The 26,412-nt window shown below is 46.5% G+C and overlaps 20 non-coding genes across 20 annotated transcripts; all 20 read right to left on the bottom strand.

Annotated features, from left to right (window-relative positions):
• Nucleotides 1–7,593: 7,593 nt before the first annotated feature.
• Nucleotides 7,594–7,675, bottom strand: Trnas-gcu (transfer RNA serine (anticodon GCU)). The gene has a single exon. It is a non-coding gene; the product is annotated as a tRNA-Ser (tRNA).
• An 826-nt stretch (nucleotides 7,676–8,501) lies between these two features.
• Trnas-gcu (transfer RNA serine (anticodon GCU)) lies at nucleotides 8,502–8,583 on the bottom strand. Its single transcript has one exon. It is a non-coding gene; the product is annotated as a tRNA-Ser (tRNA).
• Nucleotides 8,584–9,409: 826 nt separating this feature from the next.
• Nucleotides 9,410–9,491, bottom strand: Trnas-gcu (transfer RNA serine (anticodon GCU)). The gene has a single exon. It is a non-coding gene; the product is annotated as a tRNA-Ser (tRNA).
• Nucleotides 9,492–10,317: 826 nt separating this feature from the next.
• Trnas-gcu (transfer RNA serine (anticodon GCU)) lies at nucleotides 10,318–10,399 on the bottom strand. The gene has a single exon. It is a non-coding gene; the product is annotated as a tRNA-Ser (tRNA).
• An 826-nt stretch (nucleotides 10,400–11,225) lies between these two features.
• Trnas-gcu (transfer RNA serine (anticodon GCU)) lies at nucleotides 11,226–11,307 on the bottom strand. The gene has a single exon. It is a non-coding gene; the product is annotated as a tRNA-Ser (tRNA).
• Nucleotides 11,308–12,119: 812 nt separating this feature from the next.
• On the bottom strand, nucleotides 12,120–12,201 carry Trnas-gcu (transfer RNA serine (anticodon GCU)). Its single transcript has one exon. It is a non-coding gene; the product is annotated as a tRNA-Ser (tRNA).
• Nucleotides 12,202–13,027: 826 nt separating this feature from the next.
• Trnas-gcu (transfer RNA serine (anticodon GCU)) lies at nucleotides 13,028–13,109 on the bottom strand. The gene has a single exon. It is a non-coding gene; the product is annotated as a tRNA-Ser (tRNA).
• An 812-nt stretch (nucleotides 13,110–13,921) lies between these two features.
• Trnas-gcu (transfer RNA serine (anticodon GCU)) lies at nucleotides 13,922–14,003 on the bottom strand. Its single transcript has one exon. It is a non-coding gene; the product is annotated as a tRNA-Ser (tRNA).
• Nucleotides 14,004–14,829: 826 nt separating this feature from the next.
• On the bottom strand, nucleotides 14,830–14,911 carry Trnas-gcu (transfer RNA serine (anticodon GCU)). Its single transcript has one exon. It is a non-coding gene; the product is annotated as a tRNA-Ser (tRNA).
• An 826-nt stretch (nucleotides 14,912–15,737) lies between these two features.
• Nucleotides 15,738–15,819, bottom strand: Trnas-gcu (transfer RNA serine (anticodon GCU)). Its single transcript has one exon. It is a non-coding gene; the product is annotated as a tRNA-Ser (tRNA).
• Nucleotides 15,820–16,631: 812 nt separating this feature from the next.
• On the bottom strand, nucleotides 16,632–16,713 carry Trnas-gcu (transfer RNA serine (anticodon GCU)). Its single transcript has one exon. It is a non-coding gene; the product is annotated as a tRNA-Ser (tRNA).
• An 826-nt stretch (nucleotides 16,714–17,539) lies between these two features.
• Nucleotides 17,540–17,621, bottom strand: Trnas-gcu (transfer RNA serine (anticodon GCU)). Its single transcript has one exon. It is a non-coding gene; the product is annotated as a tRNA-Ser (tRNA).
• Nucleotides 17,622–18,433: 812 nt separating this feature from the next.
• On the bottom strand, nucleotides 18,434–18,515 carry Trnas-gcu (transfer RNA serine (anticodon GCU)). The gene has a single exon. It is a non-coding gene; the product is annotated as a tRNA-Ser (tRNA).
• Nucleotides 18,516–19,327: 812 nt separating this feature from the next.
• Trnas-gcu (transfer RNA serine (anticodon GCU)) lies at nucleotides 19,328–19,409 on the bottom strand. Its single transcript has one exon. It is a non-coding gene; the product is annotated as a tRNA-Ser (tRNA).
• Nucleotides 19,410–20,235: 826 nt separating this feature from the next.
• Trnas-gcu (transfer RNA serine (anticodon GCU)) lies at nucleotides 20,236–20,317 on the bottom strand. Its single transcript has one exon. It is a non-coding gene; the product is annotated as a tRNA-Ser (tRNA).
• Nucleotides 20,318–21,143: 826 nt separating this feature from the next.
• Trnas-gcu (transfer RNA serine (anticodon GCU)) lies at nucleotides 21,144–21,225 on the bottom strand. Its single transcript has one exon. It is a non-coding gene; the product is annotated as a tRNA-Ser (tRNA).
• An 826-nt stretch (nucleotides 21,226–22,051) lies between these two features.
• Trnas-gcu (transfer RNA serine (anticodon GCU)) lies at nucleotides 22,052–22,133 on the bottom strand. Its single transcript has one exon. It is a non-coding gene; the product is annotated as a tRNA-Ser (tRNA).
• An 826-nt stretch (nucleotides 22,134–22,959) lies between these two features.
• Nucleotides 22,960–23,041, bottom strand: Trnas-gcu (transfer RNA serine (anticodon GCU)). Its single transcript has one exon. It is a non-coding gene; the product is annotated as a tRNA-Ser (tRNA).
• Nucleotides 23,042–23,867: 826 nt separating this feature from the next.
• Nucleotides 23,868–23,949, bottom strand: Trnas-gcu (transfer RNA serine (anticodon GCU)). The gene has a single exon. It is a non-coding gene; the product is annotated as a tRNA-Ser (tRNA).
• An 826-nt stretch (nucleotides 23,950–24,775) lies between these two features.
• Trnas-gcu (transfer RNA serine (anticodon GCU)) lies at nucleotides 24,776–24,857 on the bottom strand. The gene has a single exon. It is a non-coding gene; the product is annotated as a tRNA-Ser (tRNA).
• Between the last annotated feature and the right edge of the window lie 1,555 nt (nucleotides 24,858–26,412).

Below are 26,412 nucleotides of genomic sequence, written 5' to 3'. Positions count from 1 at the left end.
CGACCAATAATCTTTAGTGACAGCAAAGATAGTCCCATATAAACTTAATGCACGGCGAATTTCATCTAAGGGCACTTCAAATGGCAGATGGAAAACTTTCACGTTACGAATACCATAACCGGCATGTAGCACTTTAACATCACTAATATTTCCGTCAGCATGTTTAAATTTCCGAACCCCGCCGTTGACGGCCACCAAACGCTCACATAGTTCACTATCAAGAATTTTCAAGAACACCGAATTAACAATAAAATCTAAATGTACACCATCTAGCAAAGCTGGGTCAATTTGCAATTCCGATCTGATCCAATGATGGATTTCAAAAGCCGTGGGACGCGGAAATTCGCGATCAAACAACAACTGAATAGTATTACACCGGTTGTACGTCACCATTTTTCACAATGAATCCTTTACAACTTACAAAAAGAGAAGAAACACGCTGAGTAAAGACACCAGGCCGCTGCAAACCACGGCGACCAACGATGTAAACACAGCTGCTAGCGGAGCTCGCGACGGGCACGTCCGCTCGCCGCAACCACTCGGCCACCTCGTCTGCTGCAACTCCTAATGTGTCTTTGGCGAGTGCTTGGGGAAAGAAGACATTTGTCGATTCGAAAACGCATTCAAAACATCGTACTGGGCCGGCTGCAGTGCAGTGCAGCCGAACAAGCTCCCACTCACGAATCATTTAATGACAGCATCCGTCCACGTCGATATCCGATGGGGGCAAAATCACCGCCCCACTTATTTACTGCAGGAATAAGCGTTGTATCGACATGGAGTGTCGTCTAATGCAAATGAGAAATGTGCTGTGCATTCTTTTCCACGACTTACTGCAACGAAACGTACAGCTCGATACGTTACACTGATATTGCTTGCAACGTTTTGACGTTCCTCCTAGCCCAAGATTGTCCTGCTGTTTGCGATGGAGCTTGGTGTTTGGGCGACCACTAGCGACGGATGTCTGCAAAGTCAAGTCTCTTCAGTAGGCCCTGCCAAATCGCTTCTGTATATGGCGGCCTGACGCAAAACAAACTGTTGTGTGCTACAGATGGATTATTATAGGCGCGATACGTTAAAATGACTGCGACAGGTGTGCACGTAAATATAAATAAGAACTCGTCGTTCGGAAATACCAACATACTCTTTGCTGGAGCCGAAATTTGATTGGTTTATAGATCTCGAAATGATGTTTAATTCGAAGGGCATAAGCTATGGAATGATGTGCGCTTCCATCTGGTAGGCAGTTTTGTCTCGTATTTCATACATACGATCTCTGCCACGTACACGCTTCGTTGTTACTACTGAGTGGCGTTTCGCATGGAGAAGGAGTGACCGCAAACGGGTGCTTTACGTAAAATTCTACGACGAGGATGGGATTCGAACCCACGCGTGCAGAGCACATTGGATTAGCAGTCCAACGCCTTAACCACTTTTTTTTTTTTTTTTCTTTTTTTTTTTTTTTTTTTTTTTTTGTAGTATCCGTAGTCACTTCGCAATAATCAATAAAATAGTTGACTGAGTCCACTGTCGCCCGTTACGTCCTTATAGTTTCTGTCGTATTGTGGGTCGTTTTTAACCAATGCCTGTTCTCTCGAAGACTATATTCAACATGTTGCCGTAGAGGTTTGTATGGTTACTGAATTTTTTGGATTCCCAGTAAGCTGATTCCATGTAGACCATGAAATCAATTGAATTGTCAGATCCATTTCTACCAATTACGTAATGTGTGTAGTGACCCAAGAGCCACATGACAGTGTTATTTTTCCGTTCTGGGAAAAATATCTCTTCAGGCTGTAACAGCATTCGTGGCGTATAATTGCGGCCATCACTTCTGGTGAGGAGTGCTATCTTTCTTCTGATCCATGTCCAATTGTGAACTAGTCCACTGCAGGTGAATCTGTGGTGAAGTGTGTCCACGATTCCACACTTAGTGCAGTGATGTGTATCACTGAGTCCTATTCGATAAAGTTTTTCATTGGTTGGTACAGTGTCGCAGACCACCTTGTACCAAGTGGAAGCCACTTCTGTTGAATGGATTTTGAGGCTAATATTTTTCCATACAGTACGCCATATGACGTTCGGATACTTGATTTCTATGGTATTTTGTGTATCCGATTTATGCCATGTATTTAAAATCTCTCTTGTAGTTATATGTGACTTGTACACCGTGCCTGCCTCTAAGTAACTGACCTCAATATAAAAGTCCTTGACATGCGTGAGTTTGTTGTTTAGTTGGCCCACATTCACCGGGGGCTGCAGGGAACGTGGCTGGACAATTGTGAAGAGTCTGGAGGTAATGTTATTTCTGTCCTTATTAATCATAAACAGGGTTCTTTTGACGTAAAGTGCAGATGCTTTTTTAACCAAATTAGTTAGCCCTAATCCGCCCACCAGTCTTGCTTTGGTCACACTGTCGAGTCTAACTTTAAAAATGTTGCCTTTCCACAAGTAACTATTGGCAAGTCGCATTACCTTTTTCACCTGTAATTTCGGTGCTGGGAATATTTGTGCTACAAAACAGGCTTTAGAAAACATGTAGGTGTTAATTAATTGAACTTTCTGCAATAAATTCGCGGATCGCCAACAAAGTTCGTTGAACGCACCCTGCATTTTGGTCGCCGTGTCCCGCCAATTTACTGCAGCCATCTTCATTGGACAATTGTTTATAGTAATACCTAGTGTTTTGTGGGAATCAACTAGTGAAGCCCATTGGCTGCGTACGCTGTCAAATCCTCTTAAGTTTAGGATTTTACTCTTATGTATGTTCACCTTGGCACCAGAGGCGCGACTATATTGACGTATCGTCTCTTCCAGAATTGTAATTTCACCTCCGTGTCGAAGGACGACGCCCACGTCATCGGCATATGCTGTTGCTGTAAGCGTGACCCCGGATATTGTGACGCCACTTAATTTGCCTCTGAGTTGCCGTAGCAAAGGCTCAAGTGCAAGAACATACAATAGCATTGATAATGGGCTCCCTTGTGGAACGCCCCTCTGTATATGAATAGTTTTCGTCGGCTGCCCGTTTACGTAAGCCTTTGCAGTGATGCCGGTCATCATCTGGTGGATTACACTAACTGCTCGATCGTCAAAAGCCAGGTGTTTAAATATGAGATCGACGTACCGGTGGCTGACATGGTCAAATGCCTTGCAGAAATCGATGAAGTATAGTGCACATCTGATGTCAGTGACTGCCACAATAGAAATGAGGTCTCTGTATTCGGAGATGACCGACATGATTGTCCTGCCTGGGAAGCAGGCTTGATGGCCGTTTATTACAGTTCTTAGAAGTGGTGTGAGTCTCTCCTTCAGTGCTCGTGCAATGGTCTTGTAATCATAGTTCATCAACATTAAGGGGCGAAAATTATCGATTTTCTTTTGTCCTTTGCTTTTCGGAATCAAGACTAGTTTTCCTTCCTTAAGTTCAGTTGGTAAGTCTCCTCCATGTAAGGTTTCGTTTATCACATCCGTGAACGTTGACCCAATTATATGCCAAAACTTTTGATAAAATTCTTTTGGTAATCCATCTGGACCCGCCGATTTGTTGGAAGGTGACATCTTTACTAGATTAAATATTTCGTCCTCTGCAAATGCGGCAATCAGACAGTTATTTTCTTCAGTAGTGATCCGTTCCGTTAATAAGTGCAACATTTCAGTACTCGCAGTCTCGGCAGTCTGGTCTTTAGTGTAGAGGTGAGCGAAATGTTGTTGGATTGCGCGCACTATGTCATTTTGGTCTGTAATAACGGTCCCGTCTTCGAGTTTGAGGTCTTCAATAAAACCGCGTCGCCTATTAAGTTGGTGTTTGATCAGGTGAAACATTGAAGTAGTTTCTTCTTGTAGTAGAGACTTTACCTTTGATTTAAGTTTTAATCCCTCTAACTGCTGTCGTGTGATGCTTAGAAGCTTCGCTTTGATTTGTCGAATTTGCTCTAGATGAGTAGTAGCTACGTCGTGTTTGTCATGTAGTTCTCGCAATACAGTGTAATAAAATTCGATTGTCTTTTTGCCATCTCTAGTTTTTTGAAAACTGTATGATTTTAAGGTTTGCCGAAGTTTAGGCTTGGCAAACTTGACCCACCATTCGATTTTAGATCCGTATTTATGCACTGATTTCAAACATGCCGTCCATGTGGCTTTGACCCACCCTTCTAGTTCGTTATCTTTGAGATGGGCAATGTTGAGCATCCACTGATTGCGGTAAAATTTTGTAGGTTGCTTTGCTAAATTGATAGTCACAGAAAACCCACAGTGATCCGAGCAGTATGTCGGGATTACTTCCACATCCAACACGTTACGACTTAGATTCTCCGACACATACTGCCTATCTATCCGACTGCATGATGTCGAAGTGAAATGCGTGAACTTGACGAGCGTAGGGAATTTGACTTCCCATGCATCTTTGTACTTCATGTTTTTGATTAAGTCATGCAGCTCCTTGGAGTAGTTAAAATGCGGTACCTGATCTTTCCTGTGAACTACACAATTAAAGTCGCCACCAATTATTACAGACGCAGGATTTTTCCTCAACAAGTAGATTATGTCTTCCTTGAAGAATTGAGCTCTCGCAGCTCTGTTGGTGGTACCGGACGGTGCATAAACATTTACAACAGTGACATCAAATATTTTACAACTTAGGCCTCTTCCTGTAACTAGTTTATCCAACAACATGACCGGTATGCCTTCACGAGTTAAAATTGCGGTCCCTGTATTTTCGTCCGGTAGGACATTATAAAATATTTGAAAACCCGGCACGGTGAAATCAGTGAATAGCACTTCTTGCAACAAAGCAACATCCGCCTCTGTTTCATAGATAAATTGTTTTAACACAACTTTTTTCAAATCTGACGTTATCCTGTTAACGTTAATAGTTAATATTTTATAAGCTTGACTCATCCGAGAAGGTTAATGGTCATGTATGGACGACAAAGTAGAGTGAGTACAAAATCCGAGATTTACACTTCGCCCAATGTGTACAATGTATTTTAGGTGAAGAAGATCCAGTCGGAAATCCGCTGCTATTGCACTACTGTTTGTGAATCTGCGGAGGCTGTATGTCTATCTTTGCAATTATCTTGATCTACAGTGACTGACACTTCAGGATTGCCAACTCCTTTACTGTCCGGTGATTTTTGCCGTTGTGTGCCCCCGTTGCGTTTCGCCTGCGCCCTGCCGACGTTGACGTTCGGCTGCGGCTTCAGGCGGCGCCGCTGTGTGTCTTGCGCGGTTCCGGCTGTATTTGGAATACCTGTCCCTTGTGCAGGTCCCTCTTGTTTTTGGGCTGCACTGTGGGGGTCATTTAAGTCTTGAACGTGATCACTACTACCGACTTGATCAACAAGGTGCACCTTAGTGCCTTGTTCTACCGCAGGCGAGGAAGTGCCTTCAGTATGTTGATCACATTCCTGATTCGTATTTTCGGGTCCCTCTGGAATTGATGCCTGCATGGCTGCCTCGGCCGGTTCCATTTCAGCGACTGCATCATTAGCTGATGATGGAACATTGGCATTGGGTTGGCCTGATGATTCCGCCTCCACTGCAATGGCCGATTCCAGTGCTGTTTCATTACTGGCTTTTTGCTTTTGCACAGAGTGGGTGTGACCGGAACCATCCTCATCGGAAGAAATATCGGCTGAGTCCCAAGGGCGCTTATTGCCGGAGGCACTACGGTCACTAGCAGCCGGGGCAGATTGCTCCTCTACAATAGGCATTATCATGGCACTGTCATTCACTAAAGTGGGATCTTGCACGGTATCGGAATTCAGAGAGACAACGGGCTGTTCTACATTACTTCGCATCAGGACATCACTAAATGTAAGCCGCTGTCGCCGTTGCAAATTGTTTTTTAAAACAAACATGCGACGGGGACAATCCTGCCTCAGGTGGCCGCTCTCGTTACAAACATGGCACGTGGGAATTTGTCCGGTATAGGTAACTAGCCCCTTGTACCCACACACCATTATGTGCGACGGGATATTAACCTTTATTTCCATTTCAACGGATCGCACCCCGCTATAACACTGCAGCTTATGTTCCCTGGACCACATTTCATTTCTAACAGACCTAACGTCACCGTACTTCGACAAAACCTCCTTCAGGTAGCAATTTTCAACTTCAGGTGGGAGATTGAAAACACGGACATTTTTCAACTCTACATCTGCATTTGAAAGCGTAACGATACTCACAGTCCCGTTCCGATGGCGAAATTCAATGCGTCCCCCGAATTTCAGCAGAAGTCGCTCCATGATAACTGGATTGTGCAACTTGACGAAGAAACAGTACTGTTCCAAATCGTAATAGGCAGTGTGGACCTGTTCTGTAGTTATCCCGCAGACGTCGACAATCCACTCGTGGATCTCTAGTGAGCTTGGTTGCAGAGCACGGGTTGACTTATCAAATTCAAATTTCAGGGTATTCTTCCTGGGACACTGACGAAACATATCGCTAATTAACCCTTAACGGGCTAACAGCATCGAACGTTGACACGAAATACACAACAACACGCAGGCACAGCACAGTAATACGACACGCGACGGACACAAACTACACTTGTAAACAATCGCTAGCTTGGCGGAGCGGACGGTACCTCCTCACACTAGCGCGTCTCAAGCGCAACTGAACCACTCGGCCACCTCGTCTGCTGCAACTCCTAATGTGTCTTTGGCGAGTGCTTGCGGAAAGAAGACATTTGTCGATTCGAAAACGCATTCAAAACTTCGTACTGGGCCGGCTGCAGTGCAGTGCAGCCGAACAAGCTCCCACTCACGAATCATTTAATGACAGCATCCGTCCACGTCGATATCCGATGGGGGCAAAATCACCGCCCCACTTATTTACTGCAGGAATAAGCGTTGTATCGACATGGAGTGTCGTCTAATGCAAATGAGAAATGTGCTGTGCATTCTTTTCCACGACTTACTGCAACGAAACGTACAGCTCGATACGTTACACTGATATTGCTTGCAACGTTTTGACGTTCCTCCTAGCCCAAGATTGTCCTGCTGTTTGCGATGGAGCTTGGTGTTTGGGCGACCACTAGCGACGGATGTCTGCAAAGTCAAGTCTCTCCAGTAGGCCCTGCCAAATCGCTTCTGTTTTGACGTTCCTCCTAGCCCAAGATTGTCCTGCTGTTTGCGATGGAGCTTGGTGTTTGGGCGACCACTAGTGACGGATGTCTGCAAAGTCAAGTCTCTCCAGTAGGCCCTGCCAAATCGCTTCTGTATATGGCGGCCTGACGCAAAACAAACTGTCGAAAGGCGACAGTTGTGTGCTACAGATGGATTATTATAGGCGCGATACGTTAAAATGACTGCGACAGGTGTGCACGTAAATATAAATAAGAACTCGTCGTTCGGAAATACCAACATACTCTTTGCTGGAGCCGAAATTTGATTGGTTTATAGATCTCGAAATGATGTTTAATTCGAAGGGCATAAGCTATGGAATGATGTGCGCTTCCATCTGGTAGGCAGTTTTGTCTCGTATTTCATACATACGATCTCTGCCACGTACACGCTTCGTTGTTACTACTGAGTGGCGTTTCGCATGGAGAAGGAGTGACCGCAAACGGGTGCTTTACGTAAAATTCTACGACGAGGATGGGATTCGAACCCACGCGTGCAGAGCACATTGGATTAGCAGTCCAACGCCTTAACCACTCGGCCACCTCGTCTGCTGCAACTCCTAATGTGTCTTTGGCGAGTGCTTGCGGAAAGAAGACATTTGTCGATTCGAAAACGCATTCAAAACATCGTACTGGGCCGGCTGCAGTGCAGTGCAGCCGAACAAGCTCCCACTCACGAATCATTTAATGACAGCATCCGTCCACGTCGATATCCGATGGGGGCAAAATCACCACCCCACTTATTTACTGCAGGAATAAGCGTTGTATCGACATGGAGTGTCGTCTAATGCAAATGAGAAATGTGCTGTGCATTCTTTTCCACGACTTACTGCAACGAAACGTACAGCTCGATACGTTACACTGATATTGCTTGCAACGTTTTGACGTTCCTCCTAGCCCAAGATTGTCCTGCTGTTTGCGATGGAGCTTGGTGTTTGGGCGACCACTAGCGACGGATGTCTGCAAAGTCAAGTCTCTCCAGTAGGCCCTGCCAAATCGCTTCTGTATATGGCGGCCTGACGCAAAACAAACTGTCGAAAGGCGACAGTTGTGTGCTACAGATGGATTATTATAGGCGCGATACGTTAAAATGACTGCGACAGGTGTGCACGTAAATATAAATAAGAACTCGTCGTTCGGAAATACCAACATACTCTTTGCTGGAGCCGAAATTTGATTGGTTTATAGATCTCGAAATGATGTTTAATTCGAAGGGCATAAGCTATGGAATGATGTGCGCTTCCATCTGGTAGGCAGTTTTGTCTCGTATTTCATACATACGATCTCTGCCACGTACAAGCTTCGTTGTTACTACTGAGTGGCGTTTCGCATGGAGAAGGAGTGACCGCAAACGGGTGCTTTACGTAAAATTCTACGACGAGGATGGGATTCGAACCCACGCGTGCAGAGCACATTGGATTAGCAGTCCAACGCCTTAACCACTCGGCCACCTCGTCTGCTGCAACTCCTAATGTGTCTTTGGCGAGTGCTTGCGGAAAGAAGACATTTGTCGATTCGAAAACGCATTCAAAACATCGTACTGGGCCGGCTGCAGTGCAGTGCAGCCGAACAAGCTCCCACTCACGAATCATTTAATGACAGCATCCGTCCACGTCGATATCCGATGGGGGCAAAATCACCGCCCCACTTATTTACTGCAGGAATAAGCGTTGTATCGACATGGAGTGTCGTCTAATGCAAATGAGAAATGTGCTGTGCATTCTTTTCCACGACTTACTGCAACGAAACGTACAGCTCGATACGTTACACTGATATTGCTTGCAACGTTTTGACGTTCCTCCTAGCCCAAGATTGTCCTGCTGTTTGCGATGGAGCTTGGTGTTTGGGCGACCACTAGCGACGGATGTCTGCAAAGTCAAGTCTCTCCAGTAGGCCCTGCCAAATCGCTTCTGTATATGGCGGCCTGACGCAAAACAAACTGTCGAAAGGCGACAGTTGTGTGCTACAGATGGATTATTATAGGCGCGATACGTTAAAATGACTGCGACAGGTGTGCACGTAAATATAAATAAGAACTCGTCGTTCGGAAATACCAACATACTCTTTGCTGGAGCCGAAATTTGATTGGTTTATAGATCTCGAAATGATGTTTAATTCGAAGGGCATAAGCTATGGAATGATGTGCGCTTCCATCTGGTAGGCAGTTTTGTCTCGTATTTCATACATACGATCTCTGCCACGTACACGCTTCGTTGTTACTACTGAGTGGCGTTTCGCATGGAGAAGGAGTGACCGCAAACGGGTGCTTTACGTAAAATTCTACGACGAGGATGGGATTCGAACCCACGCGTGCAGAGCACATTGGATTAGCAGTCCAACGCCTTAACCACTCGGCCACCTCGTCTGCTGCAACTCCTAATGTGTCTTTGGCGAGTGCTTGCGGAAAGAAGACATTTGTCGATTCGAAAACGCATTCAAAACATCGTACTGGGCCGGCTGCAGTGCAGTGCAGCCGAACAAGCTCCCACTCACGAATCATTTAATGACAGCATCCGTCCACGTCGATATCCGATGGGGGCAAAATCACCGCCCCACTTATTTACTGCAGGAATAAGCGTTGTATCGACATGGAGTGTCGTCTAATGCAAATGAGAAATGTGCTGTGCATTCTTTTCCACGACTTACTGCAACGAAACGTACAGCTCGATACGTTACACTGATATTGCTTGCAACGTTTTGACGTTCCTCCTAGCCCAAGATTGTCCTGCTGTTTGCGATGGAGCTTGGTGTTTGGGCGACCACTAGCGACGGATGTCTGCAAAGTCAAGTCTCTCCAGTAGGCCCTGCCAAATCGCTTCTGTATATGGCGGCCTGACGCAAAACAAACTGTCGAAAGGCGACAGTTGTGTGCTACAGATGGATTATTATAGGCGCGATACGTTAAAATGACTGCGACAGGTGTGCACGTAAATATAAATAAGAACTCGTCGTTCGGAAATACCAACATACTCTTTGCTGGAGCCGAAATTTGATTGGTTTATAGATCTCGAAATGATGTTTAATTCGAAGGGCATAAGCTATGGAATGATGTGCGCTTCCATCTGGTAGGCAGTTTTGTCTCGTATTTCATACATACGATCTCTGCCACGTACACGCTTCGTTGTTACTACTGAGTGGCGTTTCGCATGGAGAAGGAGTGACCGCAAACGGGTGCTTTACGTAAAATTCTACGACGAGGATGGGATTCGAACCCACGCGTGCAGAGCACATTGGATTAGCAGTCCAACGCCTTAACCACTCGGCCACCTCGTCTGCTGCAACTCCTAATGTGTCTTTGGCGAGTGCTTGCGGAAAGAAGACATTTGTCGATTCGAAAACGCATTCAAAACATCGTACTGGGCCGGCTGCAGTGCAGTGCAGCCGAACAAGCTCCCACTCACGAATCATTTAATGACAGCATCCGTCCACGTCGATATCCGATGGGGGCAAAATCACCGCCCCACTTATTTACTGCAGGAATAAGCGTTGTATCGACATGGAGTGTCGTCTAATGCAAATGAGAAATGTGCTGTGCATTCTTTTCCACGACTTACTGCAACGAAACGTACAGCTCGATACGTTACACTGATATTGCTTGCAACGTTTTGACGTTCCTCCTAGCCCAAGATTGTCCTGCTGTTTGCGATGGAGCTTGGTGTTTGGGCGACCACTAGCGACGGATGTCTGCAAAGTCAAGTCTCTCCAGTAGGCCCTGCCAAATCGCTTCTGTATATGGCGGCCTGACGCAAAACAAACTGTCGAAAGGCGACAGTTGTGTGCTACAGATGGATTATTATAGGCGCGATACGTTAAAATGACTGCGACAGGTGTGCACGTAAATATAAATAAGAACTCGTCGTTCGGAAATACCAACATACTCTTTGCTGGAGCCGAAATTTGATTGGTTTATAGATCTCGAAATGATGTTTAATTCGAAGGGCATAAGCTATGGAATGATGTGCGCTTCCATCTGGTAGGCAGTTTTGTCTCGTATTTCATACATACGATCTCTGCCACGTACACGCTTCGTTGTTACTACTGAGTGGCGTTTCGCATGGAGAAGGAGTGACCGCAAACGGGTGCTTTACGTAAAATTCTACGACGAGGATGGGATTCGAACCCACGCGTGCAGAGCACATTGGATTAGCAGTCCAACGCCTTAACCACTCGGCCACCTCGTCTGCTGCAACTCCTAATGTGTCTTTGGCGAGTGCTTGCGGAAAGAAGACATTTGTCGATTCGAAAACGCATTCAAAACATCGTACTGGGCCGGCTGCAGTGCAGTGCAGCCGAACAAGCTCCCACTCACGAATCATTTAATGACAGCATCCGTCCACGTCGATATCCGATGGGGGCAAAATCACCGCCCCACTTATTTACTGCAGGAATAAGCGTTGTATCGACATGGAGTGTCGTCTAATGCAAATGAGAAATGTGCTGTGCATTCTTTTCCACGACTTACTGCAACGAAACGTACAGCTCGATACGTTACACTGATATTGCTTGCAACGTTTTGACGTTCCTCCTAGCCCAAGATTGTCCTGCTGTTTGCGATGGAGCTTGGTGTTTGGGCGACCACTAGCGACGGATGTCTGCAAAGTCAAGTCTCTCCAGTAGGCCCTGCCAAATCGCTTCTGTATATGGCGGCCTGACGCAAAACAAACTGTTGTGTGCTACAGATGGATTATTATAGGCGCGATACGTTAAAATGACTGCGACAGGTGTGCACGTAAATATAAATAAGAACTCGTCGTTCGGAAATACCAACATACTCTTTGCTGGAGCCGAAATTTGATTGGTTTATAGATCTCGAAATGATGTTTAATTCGAAGGGCATAAGCTATGGAATGATGTGCGCTTCCATCTGGTAGGCAGTTTTGTCTCGTATTTCATACATACGATCTCTGCCACGTACACGCTTCGTTGTTACTACTGAGTGGCGTTTCGCATGGAGAAGGAGTGACCGCAAACGGGTGCTTTACGTAAAATTCTACGACGAGGATGGGATTCGAACCCACGCGTGCAGAGCACATTGGATTAGCAGTCCAACGCCTTAACCACTCGGCCACCTCGTCTGCTGCAACTCCTAATGTGTCTTTGGCGAGTGCTTGCGGAAAGAAGACATTTGTCGATTCGAAAACGCATTCAAAACATCGTACTGGGCCGGCTGCAGTGCAGTGCAGCCGAACAAGCTCCCACTCACGAATCATTTAATGACAGCATCCGTCCACGTCGATATCCGATGGGGGCAAAATCACCACCCCACTTATTTACTGCAGGAATAAGCGTTGTATCGACATGGAGTGTCGTCTAATGCAAATGAGAAATGTGCTGTGCATTCTTTTCCACGACTTACTGCAACGAAACGTACAGCTCGATACGTTACACTGATATTGCTTGCAACGTTTTGACGTTCCTCCTAGCCCAAGATTGTCCTGCTGTTTGCGATGGAGCTTGGTGTTTGGGCGACCACTAGCGACGGATGTCTGCAAAGTCAAGTCTCTCCAGTAGGCCCTGCCAAATCGCTTCTGTATATGGCGGCCTGACGCAAAACAAACTGTCGAAAGGCGACAGTTGTGTGCTACAGATGGATTATTATAGGCGCGATACGTTAAAATGACTGCGACACGTGTGCACGTAAATATAAATAAGAACTCGTCGTTCGGAAATACCAACATACTCTTTGCTGGAGCCGAAATTTGATTGGTTTATAGATCTCGAAATGATGTTTAATTCGAAGGGCATAAGCTATGGAATGATGTGCGCTTCCATCTGGTAGGCAGTTTTGTCTCGTATTTCATACATACGATCTCTGCCACGTACACGCTTCGTTGTTACTACTGAGTGGCGTTTCGCATGGAGAAGGAGTGACCGCAAACGGGTGCTTTACGTAAAATTCTACGACGAGGATGGGATTCGAACCCACGCGTGCAGAGCACATTGGATTAGCAGTCCAACGCCTTAACCACTCGGCCACCTCGTCTGCTGCAACTCCTAATGTGTCTTTGGCGAGTGCTTGCGGAAAGAAGACATTTGTCGATTCGAAAACGCATTCAAAACATCGTACTGGGCCGGCTGCAGTGCAGTGCAGCCGAACAAGCTCCCACTCACGAATCATTTAATGACAGCATCCGTCCACGTCGATATCCGATGGGGGCAAAATCACCGCCCCACTTATTTACTGCAGGAATAAGCGTTGTATCGACATGGAGTGTCGTCTAATGCAAATGAGAAATGTGCTGTGCATTCTTTTCCACGACTTACTGCAACGAAACGTACAGCTCGATACGTTACACTGATATTGCTTGCAACGTTTTGACGTTCCTCCTAGCCCAAGATTGTCCTGCTGTTTGCGATGGAGCTTGGTGTTTGGGCGACCACTAGCGACGGATGTCTGCAAAGTCAAGTCTCTCCAGTAGGCCCTGCCAAATCGCTTCTGTATATGGCGGCCTGACGCAAAACAAACTGTTGTGTGCTACAGATGGATTATTATAGGCGCGATACGTTAAAATGACTGCGACAGGTGTGCACGTAAATATAAATAAGAACTCGTCGTTCGGAAATACCAACATACTCTTTGCTGGAGCCGAAATTTGATTGGTTTATAGATCTCGAAATGATGTTTAATTCGAAGGGCATAAGCTATGGAATGATGTGCGCTTCCATCTGGTAGGCAGTTTTGTCTCGTATTTCATACATACGATCTCTGCCATGTACACGCTTCGTTGTTACTACTGAGTGGCGTTTCGCATGGAGAAGGAGTGACCGCAAACGGGTGCTTTACGTAAAATTCTACGACGAGGATGGGATTCGAACCCACGCGTGCAGAGCACATTGGATTAGCAGTCCAACGCCTTAACCACTCGACCACCTCGTCTGCTGCAACTCCTAATGTGTCTTTGGCGAGTGCTTGCGGAAAGAAGACATTTGTCGATTCGAAAACGCATTCAAAACATCGTACTGGGCCGGCTGCAGTGCAGTGCAGCCGAACAAGCTCCCACTCACGAATCATTTAATGACAGCATCCGTCCACGTCGATATCCGATGGGGGCAAAATCACCACCCCACTTATTTACTGCAGGAATAAGCGTTGTATCGACATGGAGTGTCGTCTAATGCAAATGAGAAATGTGCTGTGCATTCTTTTCCACGACTTACTGCAACGAAACGTACAGCTCGATACGTTACACTGATATTGCTTGCAACGTTTTGACGTTCCTCCTAGCCCAAGATTGTCCTGCTGTTTGCGATGGAGCTTGGTGTTTGGGCGACCACTAGCGACGGATGTCTGCAAAGTCAAGTCTCTCCAGTAGGCCCTGCCAAATCGCTTCTGTATATGGCGGCCTGACGCAAAACAAACTGTCGAAAGGCGACAGTTGTGTGCTACAGATGGATTATTATAGGCGCGATACGTTAAAATGACTGCGACAGGTGTGCACGTAAATATAAATAAGAACTCGTCGTTCGGAAATACCAACATACTCTTTGCTGGAGCCGAAATTTGATTGGTTTATAGATCTCGAAATGATGTTTAATTCGAAGGGCATAAGCTATGGAATGATGTGCGCTTCCATCTGGTAGGCAGTTTTGTCTCGTATTTCATACATACGATCTCTGCCACGTACACGCTTCGTTGTTACTACTGAGTGGCGTTTCGCATGGAGAAGGAGTGACCGCAAACGGGTGCTTTACGTAAAATTCTACGACGAGGATGGGATTCGAACCCACGCGTGCAGAGCACATTGGATTAGCAGTCCAACGCCTTAACCACTCGGCCACCTCGTCTGCTGCAACTCCTAATGTGTCTTTGGCGAGTGCTTGCGGAAAGAAGACATTTGTCGATTCGAAAACGCATTCAAAACATCGTACTGGGCCGGCTGCAGTGCAGTGCAGCCGAACAAGCTCCCACTCACGAATCATTTAATGACAGCATCCGTCCACGTCGATATCCGATGGGGGCAAAATCACCACCCCACTTATTTACTGCAGGAATAAGCGTTGTATCGACATGGAGTGTCGTCTAATGCAAATGAGAAATGTGCTGTGCATTCTTTTCCACGACTTACTGCAACGAAACGTACAGCTCGATACGTTACACTGATATTGCTTGCAACGTTTTGACGTTCCTCCTAGCCCAAGATTGTCCTGCTGTTTGCGATGGAGCTTGGTGTTTGGGCGACCACTAGCGACGGATGTCTGCAAAGTCAAGTCTCTCCAGTAGGCCCTGCCAAATCGCTTCTGTATATGGCGGCCTGACGCAAAACAAACTGTCGAAAGGCGACAGTTGTGTGCTACAGATGGATTATTATAGGCGCGATACGTTAAAATGACTGCGACAGGTGTGCACGTAAATATAAATAAGAACTCGTCGTTCGGAAATACCAACATACTCTTTGCTGGAGCCGAAATTTGATTGGTTTATAGATCTCGAAATGATGTTTAATTCGAAGGGCATAAGCTATGGAATGATGTGCGCTTCCATCTGGTAGGCAGTTTTGTCTCGTATTTCATACATACGATCTCTGCCACGTACAAGCTTCGTTGTTACTACTGAGTGGCGTTTCGCATGGAGAAGGAGTGACCGCAAACGGGTGCTTTACGTAAAATTCTACGACGAGGATGGGATTCGAACCCACGCGTGCAGAGCACATTGGATTAGCAGTCCAACGCCTTAACCACTCGGCCACCTCGTCTGCTGCAACTCCTAATGTGTCTTTGGCGAGTGCTTGCGGAAAGAAGACATTTGTCGATTCGAAAACGCATTCAAAACATCGTACTGGGCCGGCTGCAGTGCAGTGCAGCCGAACAAGCTCCCACTCACGAATCATTTAATGACAGCATCCGTCCACGTCGATATCCGATGGGGGCAAAATCACCGCCCCACTTATTTACTGCAGGAATAAGCGTTGTATCGACATGGAGTGTCGTCTAATGCAAATGAGAAATGTGCTGTGCATTCTTTTCCACGACTTACTGCAACGAAACGTACAGCTCGATACGTTACACTGATATTGCTTGCAACGTTTTGACGTTCCTCCTAGCCCAAGATTGTCCTGCTGTTTGCGATGGAGCTTGGTGTTTGGGCGACCACTAGCGACGGATGTCTGCAAAGTCAAGTCTCTCCAGTAGGCCCTGCCAAATCGCTTCTGTATATGGCGGCCTGACGCAAAACAAACTGTTGTGTGCTACAGATGGATTATTATAGGCGCGATACGTTAAAATGACTGCGACAGGTGTGCACGTAAATATAAATAAGAACTCGTCGTTCGGAAATACCAACATACTCTTTGCTGGAGCCGAAATTTGATTGGTTTATAGATCTCGAAATGATGTTTAATTCGAAGGGCATAAGCTATGGAATGATGTGCGCTTCCATCTGGTAGGCAGTTTTGTCTCGTATTTCATACATACGATCTCTGCCACGTACACGCTTCGTTGTTACTACTGAGTGGCGTTTCGCATGGAGAAGGAGTGACCGCAAACGGGTGCTTTACGTAAAATTCTACGACGAGGATGGGATTCGAACCCACGCGTGCAGAGCACATTGGATTAGCAGTCCAACGCCTTAACCACTCGGCCACCTCGTCTGCTGCAACTCCTAATGTGTCTTTGGCGAGTGCTTGCGGAAAGAAGACATTTGTCGATTCGAAAACGCATTCAAAACATCGTACTGGGCCGGCTGCAGTGCAGTGCAGCCGAACAAGCTCCCACTCACGAATCATTTAATGACAGCATCCGTCCACGTCGATATCCGATGGGGGCAAAATCACCACCCCACTTATTTACTGCAGGAATAAGCGTTGTATCGACATGGAGTGTCGTCTAATGCAAATGAGAAATGTGCTGTGCATTCTTTTCCACGACTTACTGCAACGAAACGTACAGCTCGATACGTTACACTGATATTGCTTGCAACGTTTTGACGTTCCTCCTAGCCCAAGATTGTCCTGCTGTTTGCGATGGAGCTTGGTGTTTGGGCGACCACTAGCGACGGATGTCTGCAAAGTCAAGTCTCTCCAGTAGGCCCTGCCAAATCGCTTCTGTATATGGCGGCCTGACGCAAAACAAACTGTCGAAAGGCGACAGTTGTGTGCTACAGATGGATTATTATAGGCGCGATACGTTAAAATGACTGCGACACGTGTGCACGTAAATATAAATAAGAACTCGTCGTTCGGAAATACCAACATACTCTTTGCTGGAGCCGAAATTTGATTGGTTTATAGATCTCGAAATGATGTTTAATTCGAAGGGCATAAGCTATGGAATGATGTGCGCTTCCATCTGGTAGGCAGTTTTGTCTCGTATTTCATACATACGATCTCTGCCACGTACACGCTTCGTTGTTACTACTGAGTGGCGTTTCGCATGGAGAAGGAGTGACCGCAAACGGGTGCTTTACGTAAAATTCTACGACGAGGATGGGATTCGAACCCACGCGTGCAGAGCACATTGGATTAGCAGTCCAACGCCTTAACCACTCGGCCACCTCGTCTGCTGCAACTCCTAATGTGTCTTTGGCGAGTGCTTGCGGAAAGAAGACATTTGTCGATTCGAAAACGCATTCAAAACATCGTACTGGGCCGGCTGCAGTGCAGTGCAGCCGAACAAGCTCCCACTCACGAATCATTTAATGACAGCATCCGTCCACGTCGATATCCGATGGGGGCAAAATCACCGCCCCACTTATTTACTGCAGGAATAAGCGTTGTATCGACATGGAGTGTCGTCTAATGCAAATGAGAAATGTGCTGTGCATTCTTTTCCACGACTTACTGCAACGAAACGTACAGCTCGATACGTTACACTGATATTGCTTGCAACGTTTTGACGTTCCTCCTAGCCCAAGATTGTCCTGCTGTTTGCGATGGAGCTTGGTGTTTGGGCGACCACTAGCGACGGATGTCTGCAAAGTCAAGTCTCTCCAGTAGGCCCTGCCAAATCGCTTCTGTATATGGCGGCCTGACGCAAAACAAACTGTTGTGTGCTACAGATGGATTATTATAGGCGCGATACGTTAAAATGACTGCGACAGGTGTGCACGTAAATATAAATAAGAACTCGTCGTTCGGAAATACCAACATACTCTTTGCTGGAGCCGAAATTTGATTGGTTTATAGATCTCGAAATGATGTTTAATTCGAAGGGCATAAGCTATGGAATGATGTGCGCTTCCATCTGGTAGGCAGTTTTGTCTCGTATTTCATACATACGATCTCTGCCATGTACACGCTTCGTTGTTACTACTGAGTGGCGTTTCGCATGGAGAAGGAGTGACCGCAAACGGGTGCTTTACGTAAAATTCTACGACGAGGATGGGATTCGAACCCACGCGTGCAGAGCACATTGGATTAGCAGTCCAACGCCTTAACCACTCGGCCACCTCGTCTGCTGCAACTCCTAATGTGTCTTTGGCGAGTGCTTGCGGAAAGAAGACATTTGTCGATTCGAAAACGCATTCAAAACATCGTACTGGGCCGGCTGCAGTGCAGTGCAGCCGAACAAGCTCCCACTCACGAATCATTTAATGACAGCATCCGTCCACGTCGATATCCGATGGGGGCAAAATCACCACCCCACTTATTTACTGCAGGAATAAGCGTTGTATCGACATGGAGTGTCGTCTAATGCAAATGAGAAATGTGCTGTGCATTCTTTTCCACGACTTACTGCAACGAAACGTACAGCTCGATACGTTACACTGATATTGCTTGCAACGTTTTGACGTTCCTCCTAGCCCAAGATTGTCCTGCTGTTTGCGATGGAGCTTGGTGTTTGGGCGACCACTAGCGACGGATGTCTGCAAAGTCAAGTCTCTCCAGTAGGCCCTGCCAAATCGCTTCTGTATATGGCGGCCTGACGCAAAACAAACTGTTGTGTGCTACAGATGGATTATTATAGGCGCGATACGTTAAAATGACTGCGACAGGTGTGCACGTAAATATAAATAAGAACTCGTCGTTCGGAAATACCAACATACTCTTTGCTGGAGCCGAAATTTGATTGGTTTATAGATCTCGAAATGATGTTTAATTCGAAGGGCATAAGCTATGGAATGATGTGCGCTTCCATCTGGTAGGCAGTTTTGTCTCGTATTTCATACATACGATCTCTGCCACGTACACGCTTCGTTGTTACTACTGAGTGGCGTTTCGCATGGAGAAGGAGTGACCGCAAACGGGTGCTTTACGTAAAATTCTACGACGAGGATGGGATTCGAACCCACGCGTGCAGAGCACATTGGATTAGCAGTCCAACGCCTTAACCACTCGGCCACCTCGTCTGCTGCAACTCCTAATGTGTCTTTGGCGAGTTCTTGCGGAAAGAAGACATTTGTCGATTCGAAAACGCATTCAAAACATCGTACTGGGCCGGCTGCAGTGCAGTGCAGCCGAACAAGCTCCCACTCACGAATCATTTAATGACAGCATCCGTCCACGTCGATATCCGATGGGGGCAAAATCACCGCCCCACTTATTTACTGCAGGAATAAGCGTTGTATCGACATGGAGTGTCGTCTAATGCAAATGAGAAATGTGCTGTGCATTCTTTTCCACGACTTACTGCAACGAAACGTACAGCTCGATACGTTACACCGATACTGCTTGCAACGTTTTGACGTTCCTCCTAGCCCAAGATTGTCCTGCTGTTTGCGATGGAGCTTGGTGTTTGGGCGACCACTAGCGACGGATGTCTGCAAAGTCAAGTCTCTCCAGTAGGCCCTGCCAAATCGCTTCTGTATATGGCGGCCTGACGCAAAACAAACTGTCGAAAGGCGACAGTTGTGTGCTACAGATGGATTATTATAGGCGCGATACGTTAAAATGACTGCGACAGGTGTGCACGTAAATATAAATAAGAACTCGTCGTTCGGAAATACCAACATACTCTTTGCTGGAGCCGAAATTTGATTGGTTTATAGATCTCGAAATGATGTTTAATTCGAAGGGCATAAGCTATGGAATGATGTGCGCTTCCATCTGGTAGGCAGTTTTGTCTCGTATTTCATACATACGATCTCTGCCACGTACACGCTTCGTTGTTACTACTGAGTGGCGTTTCGCATGGAGAAGGAGTGACCGCAAACGGGTGCTTTACGTAAAATTCTACGACGAGGATGGGATTCGAACCCACGCGTGCAGAGCACATTGGATTAGCAGTCCAACGCCTTAACCACTCGGCCACCTCGTCTGCTGCAACTCCTAATGTGTCTTTGGCGAGTGCTTGCGGAAAGAAGACATTTGTCGATTCGAAAACGCATTCAAAACATCGTACTGGGCCGGCTGCAGTGCAGTGCAGCCGAACAAGCTCCCACTCACGAATCATTTAATGACAGCATCCGTCCACGTCGATATCCGATGGGGGCAAAATCACCACCCCACTTATTTACTGCAGGAATAAGCGTTGTATCGACATGGAGTGTCGTCTAATGCAAATGAGAAATGTGCTGTGCATTCTTTTCCACGACTTACTGCAACGAAACGTACAGCTCGATACGTTACACTGATATTGCTTGCAACGTTTTGACGTTCCTCCTAGCCCAAGATTGTCCTGCTGTTTGCGATGGAGCTTGGTGTTTGGGCGACCACTAGCGACGGATGTCTGCAAAGTCAAGTCTCTCCAGTAGGCCCTGCCAAATCGCTTCTGTATATGGCGGCCTGACGCAAAACAAACTGTCGAAAGGCGACAGTTGTGTGCTACAGATGGATTATTATAGGCGCGATACGTTAAAATGACTGCGACAGGTGTGCACGTAAATATAAATAAGAACTCGTCGTTCGGAAATACCAACATACTCTTTGCTGGAGCCGAAATTTGATTGGTTTATAGATCTCGAAATGATGTTTAATTCGAAGGGCATAAGCTATGGAATGATGTGCGCTTCCATCTGGTAGGCAGTTTTGTCTCGTATTTCATACATACGATCTCTGCCACGTACACGCTTCGTTGTTACTACTGAGTGGCGTTTCGCATGGAGAAGGAGTGACCGCAAACGGGTGCTTTACGTAAAATTCTACGACGAGGATGGGATTCGAACCCACGCGTGCAGAGCACATTGGATTAGCAGTCCAACGCCTTAACCACTCGGCCACCTCGTCTGCTGCAACTCCTAATGTGTCTTTGGCGAGTTCTTGCGGAAAGAAGACATTTGTCGATTCGAAAACGCATTCAAAACATCGTACTGGGCCGGCTGCAGTGCAGTGCAGCCGAACAAGCTCCCACTCACGAATCATTTAATGACAGCATCCGTCCACGTCGATATCCGATGGGGGCAAAATCACCGCCCCACTTATTTACTGCAGGAATAAGCGTTGTATCGACATGGAGTGTCGTCTAATGCAAATGAGAAATGTGCTGTGCATTCTTTTCCACGACTTACTGCAACGAAACGTACAGCTCGATACGTTACACCGATATTGCTTGCAACGTTTTGACGTTCCTCCTAGCCCAAGATTGTCCTGCTGTTTGCGATGGAGCTTGGTGTTTGGGCGACCACTAGCGACGGATGTCTGCAAAGTCAAGTCTCTCCAGTAGGCCCTGCCAAATCGCTTCTGTATATGGCGGCCTGACGCAAAACAAACTGTCGAAAGGCGACAGTTGTGTGCTACAGATGGATTATTATAGGCGCGATACGTTAAAATGACTGCGACAGGTGTGCACGTAAATATAAATAAGAACTCGTCGTTCGGAAATACCAACATACTCTTTGCTGGAGCCGAAATTTGATTGGTTTATAGATCTCGAAATGATGTTTAATTCGAAGGGCATAAGCTATGGAATGATGTGCGCTTCCATCTGGTAGGCAGTTTTGTCTCGTATTTCATACATACGATCTCTGCCACGTACAAGCTTCGTTGTTACTACTGAGTGGCGTTTCGCATGGAGAAGGAGTGACCGCAAACGGGTGCTTTACGTAAAATTCTACGACGAGGATGGGATTCGAACCCACGCGTGCAGAGCACATTGGATTAGCAGTCCAACGCCTTAACCACTCGGCCACCTCGTCTGCTGCAACTCCTAATGTGTCTTTGGCGAGTGCTTGCGGAAAGAAGACATTTGTCGATTCGAAAACGCATTCAAAACATCGTACTGGGCCGGCTGCAGTGCAGTGCAGCCGAACAAGCTCCCACTCACGAATCATTTAATGACAGCATCCGTCCACGTCGATATCCGATGGGGGCAAAATCACCGCCCCACTTATTTACTGCAGGAATAAGCGTTGTATCGACATGGAGTGTCGTCTAATGCAAATGAGAAATGTGCTGTGCATTCTTTTCCACGACTTACTGCAACGAAACGTACAGCTCGATACGTTACACTGATATTGCTTGCAACGTTTTGACGTTCCTCCTAGCCCAAGATTGTCCTGCTGTTTGCGATGGAGCTTGGTGTTTGGGCGACCACTAGCGACGGATGTCTGCAAAGTCAAGTCTCTCCAGTAGGCCCTGCCAAATCGCTTCTGTATATGGCGGCCTGACGCAAAACAAACTGTCGAAAGGCGACAGTTGTGTGCTACAGATGGATTATTATAGGCGCGATACGTTAAAATGACTGCGACAGGTGTGCACGTAAATATAAATAAGAACTCGTCGTTCGGAAATACCAACATACTCTTTGCTGGAGCCGAAATTTGATTGGTTTATAGATCTCGAAATGATGTTTAATTCGAAGGGCATAATCTATGGAATGATGTGCGCTTCCATCTGGTAGGCAGTTTTGTCTCGTATTTCATACATACGATCTCTGCCACGTACACGCTTCGTTGTTACTACTGAGTGGCGTTTCGCATGGAGAAGGAGTGACCGCAAACGGGTGCTTTACGTAAAATTCTACGACGAGGATGGGATTCGAACCCACGCGTGCAGAGCACATTGGATTAGCAGTCCAACGCCTTAACCACTCGGCCACCTCGTCTGCTGCAACTCCTAATGTGTCTTTGGCGAGTGCTTGCGGAAAGAAGACATTTGTCGATTCGAAAACGCATTCAAAACATCGTACTGGGCCGGCTGCAGTGCAGTGCAGCCGAACAAGCTCCCACTCACGAATCATTTAATGACAGCATCCGTCCACGTCGATATCCGATGGGGGCAAAATCACCACCCCACTTATTTACTGCAGGAATAAGCGTTGTATCGACATGGAGTGTCGTCTAATGCAAATGAGAAATGTGCTGTGCATTCTTTTCCACGACTTACTGCAACGAAACGTACAGCTCGATACGTTACACTGATATTGCTTGCAACGTTTTGACGTTCCTCCTACCCCAAGATTGTCCTGCTGTTTGCGATGGAGCTTGGTGTTTGGGCGACCACTAGCGACGGATGTCTGCAAAGTCAAGTCTCTCCAGTAGGCCCTGCCAAATCGCTTCTGTATATGGCGGCCTGACGCAAAACAAACTGTCGAAAGGCGACAGTTGTGTGCTACAGATGGATTATTATAGGCGCGATACGTTAAAATGACTGCGACAGGTGTGCACGTAAATATAAATAAGAACTCGTCGTTCGGAAATACCAACATACTCTTTGCTGGAGCCGAAATTTGATTGGTTTATAGATCTCGAAATGATGTTTAATTCGAAGGGCATAAGCTATGGAATGATGTGCGCTTCCATCTGGTAGGCAGTTTTGTCTCGTATTTCATACATACGATCTCTGCCACGTACACGCTTCGTTGTTACTACTGAGTGGCGTTTCGCATGGAGAAGGAGTGACCGCAAACGGGTGCTTTACGTAAAATTCTACGACGAGGATGGGATTCGAACCCACGCGTGCAGAGCACATTGGATTAGCAGTCCAACGCCTTAACCACTCGGCCACCTCGTCTGCTGCAACTCCTAATGTGTCTTTGGCGAGTGCTTGCGGAAAGAAGACATTTGTCGATTCGAAAACGCATTCAAAACATCGTACTGGGCCGGCTGCAGTGCAGTGCAGCCGAACAAGCTCCCACTCACGAATCATTTAATGACAGCATCCGTCCACGTCGATATCCGATGGGGGCAAAATCACCACCCCACTTATTTACTGCAGGAATAAGCGTTGTATCGACATGGAGTGTCGTCTAATGCAAATGAGAAATGTGCTGTGCATTCTTTTCCACGACTTACTGCAACGAAACGTACAGCTCGATACGTTACACTGATATTGCTTGCAACGTTTTGACGTTCCTCCTAGCCCAAGATTGTCCTGCTGTTTGCGATGGAGCTTGGTGTTTGGGCGACCACTAGCGACGGATGTCTGCAAAGTCAAGTCTCTCCAGTAGGCCCTGCCAAATCGCTTCTGTATATGGCGGCCTGACGCAAAACAAACTGTCGAAAGGCGACAGTTGTGTGCTACAGATGGATTATTATAGGCGCGATACGTTAAAATGACTGCGACAGGTGTGCACGTAAATATAAATAAGAACTCGTCGTTCGGAAATACCAACATACTCTTTGCTGGAGCCGAAATTTGATTGGTTTATAGATCTCGAAATGATGTTTAATTCGAAGGGCATAAGCTATGGAATGATGTGCGCTTCCATCTGGTAGGCAGTTTTGTCTCGTATTTCATACATACGATCTCTGCCACGTACACGCTTCGTTGTTACTACTGAGTGGCGTTTCGCATGGAGAAGGAGTGACCGCAAACGGGTGCTTTACGTAAAATTCTACGACGAGGATGGGATTCGAACCCACGCGTGCAGAGCACATTGGATTAGCAGTCCAACGCCTTAACCACTCGGCCACCTCGTCTGCTGCAACTCCTAATGTGTCTTTGGCGAGTGCTTGCGGAAAGAAGACATTTGTCGATTCGAAAACGCATTCAAAACATCGTACTGGGCCGGCTGCAGTGCAGTGCAGCCGAACAAGCTCCCACTCACGAATCATTTAATGACAGCATCCGTCCACGTCGATATCCGATGGGGGCAAAATCACCACCCCACTTATTTACTGCAGGAATAAGCGTTGTATCGACATGGAGTGTCGTCTAATGCAAATGAGAAATGTGCTGTGCATTCTTTTCCACGACTTACTGCAACGAAACGTACAGCTCGATACGTTACACTGATATTGCTTGCAACGTTTTGACGTTCCTCCTAGCCCAAGATTGTCCTGCTGTTTGCGATGGAGCTTGGTGTTTGGGCGACCACTAGCGACGGATGTCTGCAAAGTCAAGTCTCTCCAGTAGGCCCTGCCAAATCGCTTCTGTATATGGCGGCCTGACGCAAAACAAACTGTCGAAAGGCGACAGTTGTGTGCTACAGATGGATTATTATAGGCGCGATACGTTAAAATGACTGCGACAGGTGTGCACGTAAATATAAATAAGAACTCGTCGTTCGGAAATACCAACATACTCTTTGCTGGAGCCGAAATTTGATTGGTTTATAGATCTCGAAATGATGTTTAATTCGAAGGGCATAAGCTATGGAATGATGTGCGCTTCCATCTGGTAGGCAGTTTTGTCTCGTATTTCATACATACGATCTCTGCCACGTACAAGCTTCGTTGTTACTACTGAGTGGCGTTTCGCATGGAGAAGGAGTGACCGCAAACGGGTGCTTTACGTAAAATTCTACGACGAGGATGGGATTCGAACCCACGCGTGCAGAGCACATTGGATTAGCAGTCCAACGCCTTAACCACTTTTTTTTTTTTTTTTTTTTTTTATTTTCTTGCTTCCCAGGCAGTTGCCTACTGTGTTCCTCTTATGGCATGCACTAGACAACCAGAACAGCTACAGGAGGGAGTCACTTTTGTTCTCGGCGGTAGTTACATTATCACAAACTCAGAGCAATTCCATTGGCGTCAGCTTCAAAACGAATGCATGCCGAAACCCGGGATCGAACCAGGGACCTTTAGATCTTCAGTCTAACGCTCTCCCAACTTTTTTTTTTTTTTTTTTTTTTTTTTCTGTATAGTACGCCTTAACCACTCGGCCACCTTTTTTTTTTTTTTTTTTTTTTGGAATCATACCCCTTTTTTTTTCCCTTGTTTTAGACCAGTGCTTTACCACATTTTTTTTTTCTTTCTTCCTTGTTCTCTTCGATTTACCTCTTGTTTCTTTTTCTTAGTTTATTGTTTTCATTGTGGAAAAGTTAGAGGTGACAGCGAGATTCAGGCCTGCGGAAGCAAAGTGGGCAGGGGTCGAAGTCTGAGGCCTGGCCACGATGACTCCACCGTCCTGTTTCCGAATGTCACCTGTACAAGGGCGTCGTACTATCCCCTACTGTCTTGGTTCTTGGTCTCTCGTTCGTTTTTCTTGTGCGCCCTAAAGGTCCACGAAAACCTCAGTCCTGGTATAGAG

This window comes from Schistocerca nitens, chromosome 2 (assembly GCF_023898315.1).
Source record: "Schistocerca nitens isolate TAMUIC-IGC-003100 chromosome 2, iqSchNite1.1, whole genome shotgun sequence".
NCBI lineage: Eukaryota > Metazoa > Arthropoda > Insecta > Orthoptera > Acrididae > Schistocerca > Schistocerca nitens.
Note: the sequence above shows the minus strand (reverse complement) of the source record. Positions and strands in the feature narration are given on the sequence as shown.